A 14022-nucleotide genomic window follows, 5' to 3' on the forward strand; every position below is an offset into this window, starting at 1 on the left:
TTATTAGGGAGAAAGGAGCAAGGGTGGTAATCATGATCTTGGACAAAGTTAAGGCTAAAATAGATTTAATCAGAAGAGAAATAGGGAAACTACACTATGTGTCAGTCATTTTTATTAACATTGTTTTGGACTATTTAAAACAACTAGACAGTATAAGGTAGGAAAATTGTGGCGGTGTAGGAAATGACGAGTTGGTAGACTTGGAAAAATATGGAAAGACTTGGACTTCTGAATGAAGAAGTTATCCACCCCCAGAGAAACAGAGGAGAAATAAGTATATTATGGTCTTACATAAATGCTTATGAAGCATCTGTATATATGACTATGATTATAAAAATCTTAGTGTATGTGTGTAAGTGTATGTATACGGGTTTGTGTGTATATTTGTATATATTTATGTGTCTATGTCTACATATATGCATATATATGTATATGTGTGTATACACACATTGTGTGTGTATGTGTGTGTTTGTGTGTGTGTGTATGCTTTCTGGGAGGGTGGAGGAAGGGGGAAAAAAGAACAAAGTAAAAAGTGCACAGCAGAGAACAAAAGAAAACTTACAAGGAAGCAAAGAAAAGATGAACAGCTCTTAACACAATGTGCAGTGTTTATTATATAGGCTTTCTTGAAATGGTAATTTATTGCTGTGTATTTTGAATCCTCTCTCATGGTCTCCTGTACACATGGCAATGCTTTTTTTCCTTTTCTTATTTTGTATTTAAGTTTAAAATGAAGACAAAATTACAAATAAAATAGAAACCTCAAAAAACAAACAAACAGAAAAAGATGTAGAATCAGATAGGTCCGGATTACCTTTGCCTAACTTATGTTTCTTTCCCTTATATGGGAACCATGCTAAACAAGGTGCATCAGCAATGGAAAAAATAGGTAAGGGAAATGTCAGATGAAAGAGAACAAGTCTCAGATAGAGCTCTGAGAAATAAGCAAGATAAGAGGTAAGGGAAAGATGATGCTATGACAAAAGACCTGAGGAAGAGAAGTCAGAAAGGGAGGAAAAGATCAGAGAGAGGAGTAAACAAGGAAGGGGAGAGTATCTAGGAGGTAGAGATGGTTAACAGTGACAAAAAACACAAAGAAATAATACAGAATAAAGATTGGAGCAGGGGGAAGCCATTGAAAAGTTTGATATATAGTTGGAAACTGTAGAGATCAGTTTTTTTAACATATTTTATTTATTTTTGTTACATTTTAAGTTCCAAGGAGTTTCTTTCTTTAAATTATTTTTGGTCACATTTTAAGTTCTGAATTGCATTCTTCCCTCCTTCCCCACCCAAGAGGAGAGAAGGCCGTCATTTGACACAAATTCATAAATACATGTAAAACCATAATATGTCTATTTATATTTATCAGAGGTGGATAGTATCTTTCCTCATAGGTCCTTAATGTGGATATAAGTATTTATTGTACTCAGGATAACTTGGTTGTTCACAACTATTCTTTGAACAATATACTGTTACAATGTACAATATTCTTTTGGTTCTGCTCATTTCACTTTTCATCATTTCCTGCAAGTATTTCCATGTTTTTTTTTCCTAAAATCAAACTGCTCATTATTTCTTATAGCACAGGAGTATTTCATCATAATTATATACCACAACTTGTTTAGCCATTCCCCAAAAATTGATGGGCATCTTCTCAATTTCCAATTCTTTGCCACCACAAACAGAGCTGCTATAAATATTTTAGATCATATAGGTTCTTTCCTTTTTTTCCTGATCACCTTGAGAAATAGACTTAATAGTGGTATTCGTGGGTTAGAGGGCATATGCAGTTTTATAACTATTTGGCCATAATTACAAATCGCTCTCAAGAATGTTTCAATCAATTCACAGTTCCAACACCATTTTTTCCATTCCAACATTTGTCATTTCCCCCTTTTATCATTTTAGCCAATCTGATAGATATGAGATGATATCTCAAAGTTTTTTTAATTTACATTATTCTAATCAATAATTATTTAGTGCTTTTTTCATATATTTATACATATATACATATATATGTATATGCTGTTTATGTTTCTTCATTAAAAAGCTTCCTGTTCTTATCCTTTGACAATTTATTAACTGGGGAATGACTCATATTCTTATGAAGTTCTCTATATATTTGGGATATGAGACCTTTACTCTGAGAAAATGTCTATAAAATATTTTCCAGTTTTTTGCTTTCCTTCTGATCTTGTCTACATTTATTTTATTTGTTCAAGGTGTTTTTTAATTTAATTTAATCAAAATTATCCACTCTACATCTCACAATTCTCTTTATCTCTTGTTTATTCATAAATTCTTCTGAAATAATTATCAATCTAGTGACGGAGTTAGGGATCAGATAGCAGAGAGATGAGAAGAGAGTAAGGTGGTGAGGTATTGGAGTCAAGTTTAAAAGGTTTTTATTTTTCCTTTAAAAATGCAAGCTATATTTTATTCCTTTAAAAAAACCAATCATTTCAATGTATATGGGGGGGCCCTGTTCCTTCTATATGGCACCATCTTGTATGAAAGAATAAAATATAGTAAAAACACCCAATACAGTTATATCTGCAAGTTAATAATGCAGTCTGTCATGAAGAAAGATAAACAGTCCATTATTGATTGCCTAGAACAATCAGTGGTTCTTCTATTACATGCAGGTCTTTTGCATTTTAATAATGTTTTCATTTATATCATTGTGGTCCTTTTGTAGATTGTAATTTTGATTCCTTTTTATATTATTCTCTTCACATGCTTCAAAATATCTTCCAATTTTATCAAAAATTTCTTCACAATAGCATTCCATTAGGTTCAAATATATCACATTTTCCCATTTGTCAGCAAATTGGTAGCAATTTTTATTGGAAATTTTTGTTACCACAGGGTATTGCTGTGGCTTTTTTGTAATATATTTGCCCTTTGTTTTGTTTTTGGACTTTAACAAAGTGAAATGTCCACTCTAATATCCTGGAGAATATATTACAAACAATTTTGTCAATTTGTTCATTTGGCAAGAAAAAGAAACCAAGGTCCAAAGAGATTAGTTGACTTGCCAAAGGTCACACAGTAAATTGAACCTAGAACTATGTATGCATGTTTGGTCATGGAATTGGGTCAAAGCATATGAATATTGAAGTTTTTTTTCCTTGTATAATTCTAAACCAATATGTACAACTATTTGTAGATAATTCTCCCCTAGAGGTTTGGCTATGATAAGGAAAAACAAAATAGAAGTATAGGAGGATAGATTGAAGAAAAGGAAGAATCAAGTGCGGGTTTATAAAAAGATGTATGCATAAGACTATGGAATGGCATAGGATAAATAACCTGAGTAGTATGTTTTTTTCTTATATTCTATAAGAATTTATCAAATATCATTTCTCAATGACATTAATTTCTAAACATGACAGAGGAGACATGAATAAAGAATGCTGTAGTAGAGTACTGGGTCAGAATGTCAAAAGACCCCATCTAGAACTAGGCCCTCCTGATTGTGTGGCCATTGGCAAGTTATATAGATTCCCAGGGCCTTGATTTCTTCTTGCCAAATGAAGTTAGACAATTATTTGTAACAAGATGCCTACAATTGTATTTTCTTGGCTAACTGAAGAGGTTTTTTACATGACATCCCTCCAACTCTTACATTATAGTTGTGTTGCAGATATCTCTTAACCAGAAGGGTTGGCAAGAATGGGGTGGGATGGGATGAGATGGGATGGGACTGGACTTATGATTTCATTGACATAAGCAACTCCTAGTGAACAAACTCACATTGCAATTATAGCTCTTTCTCTGCAATGTATAGTGCTATAGAAGAGTTATCTATAGCCTTCTTTATATAGTTAAGTGACTTGTCCAGGATCATGCAGTCAGTATGTGCCCCATGATGGACTTAAGCCCTAGTTTTCCTGGCTCTCAGGCAGACTCTTTATTATATTACATTGTCTCTCTTCAAGAATATCATGTCAAATTAAAGAAACCCAAGTCCACACTGATTTGCCCTCTGTCAAAATCACTATAGCGTTAATTATCAATAACATTCATACTTTTCAATGCTTTATATCCTCAATTATATTTTTATGTACCTTTATCTTGTCTCTGCAAATGGACTATAAACTCATCAAGGCCAAGTAGAATGTTTCATACAGGTTGGATTTTATATACCACAGTTCTATATACTGAATAGTGACTCAATCTTGTTTTGTTGCTTAACTCAATACATGTTTGTTAAGTGCCTACTATATGACTAATATGAGGTCTCAGATACAGGAGCATCACACATTTTCAATAAGCTATTTCTCTAAGAGAGAACTAGTAGTGACGAAGAAAGAAAGGGTTTAATTATTCTTCAGCTTTAAAGTATTAAAATGCCCTTAGCAGTGATCAGATTTTTTGGTTTACTGAAAGTTCCTTAGATCCTGCTATTTGGCATGTGGAGACATTTTGCTAAGCAGGATTTGCCTTGTTCTGCAGTGATAAGCCATAAAAGAGAAACTATTTTGCTGGTGTAATAAAACCCCAAGCATAAACAGCCTATAAAAAATCTTCCATATTATTGCAGGGGAATTATTTTAGTATAAAAGTAGAACATCTTTTTTCCTGAAGTGGGAGAAAAAAAAGAAAAGCAAGGGGAGGGGGAAAGGGTATACATTTAAAAGCTTCCTGCCTAAGATAGAAAAATAACAATCCATTTTTGGGGAGAATAAGGCAATAATAAGGAATAAGTTGTGGTGTCAGAATAATGAAGTTAGGAGCCTAGCTCCACCTTACACTGTAACTACATTTCTGGGTGGTCCTTTGCTAGTCCATCTTCTAGTTGTTGTGTCTCTGGACATGCACCTTATCAAGTACGCTGCAGGAAGGGCAATTACATTTAATATAACTTTGCTCATCCTGAAGATCTCTTTGATTTAAAGCCATAAGGTGAAGCAATTAGATTAAAAGTTGTGGCTTTTAAATGAAGCGATACAGTGTTCAAACTATAAAAAAAGGTGTTTGGCCCACCATTTTAGGAGATTGCAGAAAAACTCAGCAAATCCAAATAATGCCTTTACCACTTGAGAGGGCAAGGTCATGGACCTTTATGACTACTCCAATTTATGTGGTTGAATGTTTGTTAATCCAGTAGCCTCCTACCTGGAAGGAAGGTGAGAATGAATATCTGCTAATTATCTCTTAGATGAGGTGAAAATAGCAGCTCAATGGGTAAGTAATCCCTGTGATTCAGAGAGTGAAAGGAAGGTGAAAGAGAAAAACCAAATTGGTTAGACAAGTGTGAGAAACCACACTAATATAAAGGAAAACAGCACTAAAAGATATCAGAGTTCATTATACTCTGTGAGGGCAGGAATTGGTTTTGCTGTTGTATTTTCTTTGCATCAGCAGTATTTACCACAATGATTGGCACATAGCAAGTGTTCAAATGTTTGTTGATTGGCTAAGTGAGATCAAATGCTGACATTAGTGAATTAATGATGAAAATACATACCTCCTTTCAGTAGAGAGATGTTAAGCTACAGGTAGAAAATGAATGAGACATACATAGGCAAATGTGGTTAATGTGTTTATTTAATTCTTTGAAAAAATTATGGCTTTCTTATATATGGGACAAGTATATGGGAAAAATTACAGCAATGTAAAAAAATGTATCACTAAAACCTTTTGACATTCAAAATATAAAAAGCAGAAAAGTGAGAAAATTTGGTTTTAATCATTTTGATTGTGCTCATATACCATGTCAAAAATGTCTGTGTGCTAGTATACTAAAAAACAATCAAAGGAGAAGCATTTATTGAGTGCCTATCATGGACTAGACACTATGTTAAGCATTGAATTTAAACCAAAAAGCAAAGATGGATTGAAGAAGGGAGACATTTGTGGCAGGAAGATCAGGTGGAGACTTTCTGTAGTCCAGGTGAGAGGTGATAAGTATTTTAACTTGAGTAGTAGCTGTTGTTGACCGATATGTGACCTATATGGAACAAACTCCTATTACTTGAAAAGGATTGAAATAATTGATAGCTTTTTTTCAATTTGCCTGAGATCTACCTTCCCAGTCTTATGACCAAGGGTATTGTGAGACTCAAATGAGATAATGCATGTGAAGTACTTAGCCAATCTTAAAGTACTATATAGATGCCATATTGTTATTATTATTATTATTATTATTATTATTATTATTATTAGCCTTCAGTCACCAGGCCTTTTGTCTAATAATAACTTAATCTTCTAGCCTCTTATTTCACTCTTGTTGAGCTAAAGCTATATTTATAGAACAATATAAGAATGTGCTGGTAAATGCTTATCAAGTAGGCTCAATAAATTTTGTCTAATATATATACACATCTGCTTTTAAGTTTAATCTACATTATTAACTCTTTCTTAAGTCTAGACAATCAAAACAATAAATCAGGCCCTAATATGTAAGGAGTGATGATTTCTGAGGTCTAAATGATCACGAGGAAACTTTAACAATGGGTTTTCCAAGCTACTTAGAAGTGGCTCCAGCATAACCTTGCTTATAGTTCCTATGCAACAGATAAAGCATACTGATCACTTTTATCCAATTTTATTCTGTTTTCTCCCAACTTTAAGTCCTTTTCCATACATTTTGCCATTGTACCTATGACCTCACTTCCGATTTTTGTACTTTGAAATCCTGTTCCTTCAAGGCCTAGCTCAAGTGTTTCTCCCTTGCTAGAAGTTATTTCTCCTATTGGGAATGTTACATACTAATGCTTTCAAACTTTACTGTGTATTTAATCATTTTCTAACAAGTGTTATAGTTATTTATGTACATGTGTCTTCTAACCCCAAAACTGTAACCTCTTTGAGGACAGGGACTAGATTATTTTTCATCTTTGCAATCCCAATATTTAAAAGTGTGCCTTGTTAGTAGTAAATGGTTAACAAATATTTAACTGAATTCAGTTGCACTGGGGGTTAAAGAGCTAGAATGCGAGGAGTAGTGGGCTATATTGAAAATTATAGAACTTTTCTTACATAAAGCACAAGTAGAGAGTTGTGTATAAATTGGTAGCAGTAGATAGAATGTTGGACCTAGAGTCAGGAAGACCTGAGTTCAAATTCAGCTTTATAGACTTACTACCTAGGGGATACTGGGCAATTCACTTAACTTGTTTGACTTGGTGTCCTCATCTGTAAAATGCAAACAATAATAGCACCTACCTCCCAGGATTGTTGTGAGGATAAAATGAGGAAATAAATATAAAGCTGTTAGCACAGTGCCTGGCTCATGGTAAGCAATATATAAATGTCATAATCATCATCATCATCATCATCATCATCATCTTCATTATCATAATGTGATATGAAGAATGTCAGGAACGTTGCCCCAAGATGTTTTCCACACTGGTTTGGAATAGTGCCCGAAATTTCCCCTTGGGGTAAATGTTTTTCTTTCAGTTTTCCCTAAAATTGAAAGCAAAATTCTTTCTGGAAAAGTAAATATTTACTACTAGTAAATATTATTAGCCATCATCATTTTGTCAAATTGTATATAGGCTACAGGTAGTTAAGGTGATTCTTGAGGGAATACTAGAGGCAACTTGAACTGAAGGAAGTCTAGGGAAAGATATAAGTTCTCAATTTTATGCAGGAAGGGGAGAACTACATGGCATATTTGAGTAAAAATGTCTATCTGCAAGAAATAAAAAAGGAGAAAGGCATTACAAAGGTTTGGGATGGTAGGGGACATGAGGAGAGAGAGGGTTGAATAAAGGGATAGATGTTAAAATAAGTTTTTGTTGTTGTTGTTGTTGTTTTCTGTTGTCATTACAGCTTCTACACATGAAAGTTCCATGGTTGAGAGGACCTGTTCTCTTGTGCAATGTCTCTTTTCCCATGTACCTCCCCTTCCAAAAATCCCTGTGAAAAAATACACTGTGCAGCCTCAGGATGCTAAGAAAACAATTGGCTTCAAGGTTTAAGAGTCTCCGTAATGAATTATGAATGCTCTATTTCTCTCCACTGCTGCCATAATGAAATCTAATACTGACTACAAGGGTGGATCTTTGAACTAAGCCTTGTCACCTTTATAAAGAGCACAGTTCCTGATGCTGATGTCAACTTGAGTGTAGTGACCACTCAGGTATCTGAATGCTGTAGCAGGGAAAGAGGTACCTAGTTGAGAAGAAAGAGAACATGTTAGCAAGAAGGAAAGCCAGTTGAATAAGAGGAAGTCAACAAAAAATATATTCAGCCAAAAACTATGCAGAGAGATCCAGGATTATTTTACACTGTTTGCATAGGAATTTTTATGTTTTATTTTAATAAATCTGTTCTAAGTTCATTTAAATCTTGAGCTTTCTTGGGTTTCCATAAGTTTCTGTCCCACAAGAGATACCATAAGTCAGGTTTATGAAACACGGCTAAGATATGATGCCATTAGTGTTTCAACTTTCAATGGCAATAAAGAGAAGAGAAAGTTGTAGTCCTAACTAAATGCACAATATTCCCTACCATGTGTAGTCCTTATACCATGTGTATAGTCCTTATACTTTTCCAAAGTACTTTTCTGGGTATTATTTCATTCTATCCTCACAGCAACCTTACAGAGGGAGTTTTATTTCCCCATATGGAAGATGAGGAAACTGAAGCCATGATAGATTAAGTACCTTGACAAAGGCTACCTAATTATTTCGTGACACAGTCAAAGCTAGATCAGAGATCTCTTGACTCTCAGTCTAGTTTGTTTTTGTCTTATTCTAATCCTTCTTGAGGGAGAGATGAGGAAGATTAACCAATCACAAAAGGATCACTAAATTATTTCTCTACCAAAAAAGAAAAGAAAAGAAAGAAACCACTGTCTAGGGAGATTTACTTGATTAGTATTTCCTGAGTTGCTATGATTTGACCAGAATCTAGACTAGACATCTGTGTGCTGATGAGGTTATAAAATAAGACGATGTGTTCCTTGTCTTTAAGGTGTTAGTTATCCATTGGAAGAGATAATAGTGACAGTGAAAGGTTATTCTTTATACTAACTACATTTAATTATGCCAGATTATCATTATATGATGCTCAAGAACATACAATGGCTCTATTCTGTCTGCCATATCAAGTCACAACTCTTGTGTCTGGTCATTCAAATAAACCCCACAGCCCATTTCCATTTCAGCTATGCTATTTTTTTCACTGTACCCTTGATATAACATGTACATTTCCTCTACTTTCCCTTTGTTCATCCTGGTAAAAGGAAGCTTGATGTAATGAATAGAGATTTCATTTTATAAGTTCAAATTCTGCCTCTGAAACCTACTGGCTGGTCAAGTCACTTGGAATCTCAATGCTCTGAGAAATTCACTAAGACTGTAAGTTTCAGAGAAGATGTAGGCCTATAGTGAGAGATAGTGAGAATTTCATTAGGAAGTAATTACTTAAACCAATGAAAGCATAGATTTGAACTCTATTCTATAATTATCATCATCACTAGCATCATCATTATCCACATGTAAAATGGCTTCCCTCTTTGCCTTCATATATCCTGATGCTACTCATTTTGTAAAGTCCAATTCAAGTCCTATCTTTTCTCTGAAGCTTTCCCAAAGCACTCCAGACTTTATTAATCTATCTTACCATTTTCTAAATAACTCTTGCACTTGGGACCTATTACAATAATTTATCACTAAATTATTTCTCTATAAAGTCACATTAGGGAATACCAGTCACGATGGCAAAATAGGAGGAAGCAGTACAGCCCAGCTTCCTCTAACAACTACTCCACAAAGGCCAAGAAAAATGTACCAGATTAACTCCTGAAATCAAAGGAAAAATCACACTACCATTTTCCATTATAGAGAGGCACAGACAAAGAGATAGACAGCTTTGGATACTGAGGATGCTATATGGCTAGGAGGACACCAGGTGGAACCTTTCAGTACAGAGACTGAACTAGAACCTGGGGCTGTGTACAGGGGCAAGAAAAAGCACAAGATCAAGCATGGAGGGAATTCACCCTGTTCAAGGAAGAACAGGTGCCAATCGGTAACTGTCATTAAAAGCCACAGTCTGGGTCACAGATCCAGTATGAATTGAAGAGATGACCTATATGTTGTAGTTGGAGTTGGTAGTCCAGGTCAGGGAGTGGTCACTAGCTTGAGACTGTACTCATCATAAAGAATAAAAACAGAATTGAGAAATCTATATACCTCTGACATCTAGAGAAAAGTGAGATATCAGATCTGTCCATATTCCAGTCTGAAGCCTGTAATGGAATAAACAGAACAAGGAGCTCAGACTATGGTTGAGACTATAGCTCTCTTGCTCTGAATAACCTCTCTGCTAGATGAAGGTGGCTAGTGCCAACAGCAGTTCACTGGCCATTCAACCACAGGCAAGACCACAGTGGTTTTACTGAGGCACAAACCAGTCAATTAGTTTCCAAAGCTTAGACCAGTAGGCTAGCAGTCAAACTTTACCTTCTATCAGACAGCTTTGGGTAAAGTGAAAACTTTCAGTTCCCTAGCCTAAGTAGACTGATATTCTTTTTTTTTAAGGCAATTGGGGTTAAGTGTCCTGCCCAAGGTCACACAGCTAGTAAGTGTCAAGTGTTTAGTCTGAGGCCAGATTTGAACTCAGGTACTCCTGACTTCAGGGCCAGTGCTCTATCTACTGCACCACCTAGCTGCCCCTAGAATTTGACCCAACCCTTCTTTCAACCAAAGACAAGGTTATTAGAACATCCGTTATATTGGGCAGACTCTTAAAGAGTCTAAATATTAGTAAGCTATTGACTAGATTATAAGAATCTGACCAGTGCCTAGATTTTAAGAATCAGAGCAGGCTGATATTCTTAAAGAGCACACATACCTAGAGAAACCAAATACAAGACATGAGAATACAAAACAGGATCAAGGAAAGAAAAGATATTCACTCCAAAATTATCGAAAAGAACCTGTCCCTTACAAAAAGTCCAAACTCATGTAGTAAGGTTAGAAGAATGACTTTAAATATACAGAACTTCGAATTGCCCTTGGGGTCAGAACCAAGATGGAGGAGTAAAAGCAGTGACCTGGTTGAGCTCTCCCCCAAATCCCTCCAAATATGTAAAAAATGACTCTACACAAATTCTAAAGCAGCAGAACCCACAAAAAGACAAAGGGAAACACATTTCCAGCCCAAGACAACCTGGATGGTTGCTCTGAAAGGTATTTCACACAGGTGGGAAGAAGAATGCAGTTTGGCATGGGTGTGCAGGCCTCAACAAACCTGGAGCAGGCCTCAGAGGACTGAATTGCAGGTAGCTGTGGCAGTTTCCAGACTTCTCAACCCATGAACGCCAAAGACAACTTAGAAAGTCAGTAGGTAAAGCCTGTGTCTGTGGTGAGAGAGAAGCGCTGTGAGGTCCCAGCCCCATTCCCCAAGCATGGTGCTGGGGCAGTGGGGCCTCCAAAGCTTCCAGCCCACAGACTGAGGGGAAATCAAGTGGCTGATCATAGGGGGATTGCAGGGATCTCTCTGCGGGTGCAGGATTCTCTTGCTTTCCCACTGTTTGGACCTAGGTCACAGTTCTGGGTGGTGGTCCTGGGGCAAGGAGGAGAGATGGCATGGTGGAACTTGTAGTGGTGGTGGAGAGGAAATCCTCTTCAAGTTCCAAGACAGAAAAGAGTGCTTGCGGTCACTCATAGATCAGAGCACAGGCCAGGAAAGGAGTAAACACCTTGCCCTTGATCATAGTACCTTGGAAGAACTAAAAATTTTTAGGTCCCTAGAAATATTTCAGAAAACAGCTGCACAAAACCCCTGAAGCTTGGGACAGTACATTTTCCACACTAGAAAGCAGACTCCTACCTTAACAAAAAAGTTTATAACTCAAATAATTAGGTGGGATCATGAGCAAGCAACACAAAAAGAATCAGACCATAGAATTTTTCTTTGGTAACAAAGAAGATCAAAGCATACAACCAGAAGAAGACAACACAGTCAAAGCTCCCTACATCCAAAGCCTCCAAGAAAAATATGAATTGGTCCCAGACCATGGAAGAGCTCAAAAAGGATTTTGAGAAGCAAGTAAGAGAAGTAGAAGAAAAACTGAGAGTGATACAAGATAATCATGAAAAACAAGTTAACAACTTGCTAAAGGAGACCCAAGAAAATACTGAAGAAAAAAAAAACAAAACCTTAAAAAAATAGCCTAACCCAAATGGCAAAAGAGGTCCAAAAAGCCAATGAGGAGAAGAATGCCTTAAAAAGCAAAATTGGTCAAATGGAAAAGGAAGTCCAAAAGCTTACTGAAAATACTTCCTTAAAAATTAGAATGGAACAGTTGGAAGTTAGTGATTTTATGAGAAATCAAGACATTGTAAAACAAATTCAAAAGAATGAAAAAATAGAAAGCAATGTGAAATATTTCATTGGAAAAGCAACTGACCTGGAAAATAGATACAGGAGAGAGAATTTAAAAATTATTGGACTATCTGAAAGCCATGATCAAAAAAAGAGCCTAGACATCATCTTTCAAGAAATTATCAAGGAAAACTGCCCTGATATTTTAGAACCAGAGGGCAAAATAGAAATTGAAAGAATCCACCAATCACCTCCTGAAGGAGATCCCCAAATGAAAACTCCTAAGAATATTGTAGCCAAATTCCAGAGTTCCTAGGTCAAGGAGAAAATATTACAAGCAGCCAGAAAGAAACAATTCAAGTATTGTGGAAACACAATCAGGATAACACAAGATTTGGCAGCTTCTACATTAAGGGACCACAGGGCATGGAATATAATATTCCAGAGGGCAGAGGAGATAGGATTACAATGAAGAATCACCTACCCAGCAAAACTGAGCATAATTCTTCAGGGGAAAAAATGATAATTCAGTGAAATAGAGAACTTTCAAGCATTCTTGATGAAAAGACCAGAGCTGAATAGAAAATTTGACTTTCCAATATAAGACTCAAGTGGAACATGAAGAGGTAAACATGAAAGAGAAATCAAAAGAGACTTATTAAGGTTGAACTGTTTACATTCTGCATGAAAAAATTATATTTGTAACTCATGAGTTCTCTGTCAATATTAGAATTGTTGGAGGGAAAAATTATATATATGTAGATAGATAAAGAGAGAGAGAGAGAGGTGAATAGATAGATAGATAGATAGATAGATAGATAGATAGATAGATAGATAGATAGACAGATAGACAGATAAATAGAGGACACAGGGTGAGTTGAAGATGAAGGGGTGATATCTGAAGAATAAAATTAAGAAGTGAGAGAGGATTATACTGGGAGGAGAAAGAGAGAGGTAGAATGGAGTAAATTATCTCACATAAAACAGACAAGAAAAAGCTTTTACAGTGAAGGGGAAATGGGGGGAAGGTGAGAGGGAATGAGTGAATATTACTCTCATTGGATTTGGCTCAAGGAGAGAATAACATACACACTCAATTGAGTATGGAAATCTATCTTACCCTACAGAAGATAGGGGGGTGGGGTGGGAAGGGGACAAGAGAGTAGGAGGATGATAGAAGGTTGGGCAGATTGGGGGAGGGGGTAATCAGAAGTGAACACTTCTAAAGAGGGACAGGGTCAAAAGAGAAAATAGAATAAATGTGGGGCAGAATAGGATGAAGGGAAATATACTTAGTTTTTCACAACATGACTACTATGGAAGTGTTTTGCATGACTACACATGTATAATCTGTTTTGAGTTGCTTGCTTTCTCAATGAAGGTGGGTGGGGAGGGAGGAAGGGAGAAAATTTGGAACCCAAAATTTTAAAAACAAAAATTAAAAAAAAAATGTTTTCACATGCAAGTGGGAAATAAGATACACAGGAAACGGGGCATAGAAATCTATCCTCCCCTACAGGAAAACTGTAGGGGAAAGGGATAAGAGAAGGGGGGAGAGATAGAAGGGAGAGCAGATTAGGGGTATTCAGAATGCATGCCATTTTGGGGTGGGGGAAGGGATGAGATGGGGAGAAAATTTGGAACTCAAAATCTTGTAGAAGTGAATGTTGAAAACTAGAATAAATAAATTTATATATATATATGTATATATATATATATATATATATA

Source organism: Vombatus ursinus, unplaced genomic scaffold (genome assembly GCF_900497805.2).
Source record: "Vombatus ursinus unplaced genomic scaffold, bare-nosed wombat genome assembly UNPS02014791.1, whole genome shotgun sequence".
Classification (NCBI taxonomy): Eukaryota; Metazoa; Chordata; class Mammalia; order Diprotodontia; family Vombatidae; genus Vombatus; species Vombatus ursinus.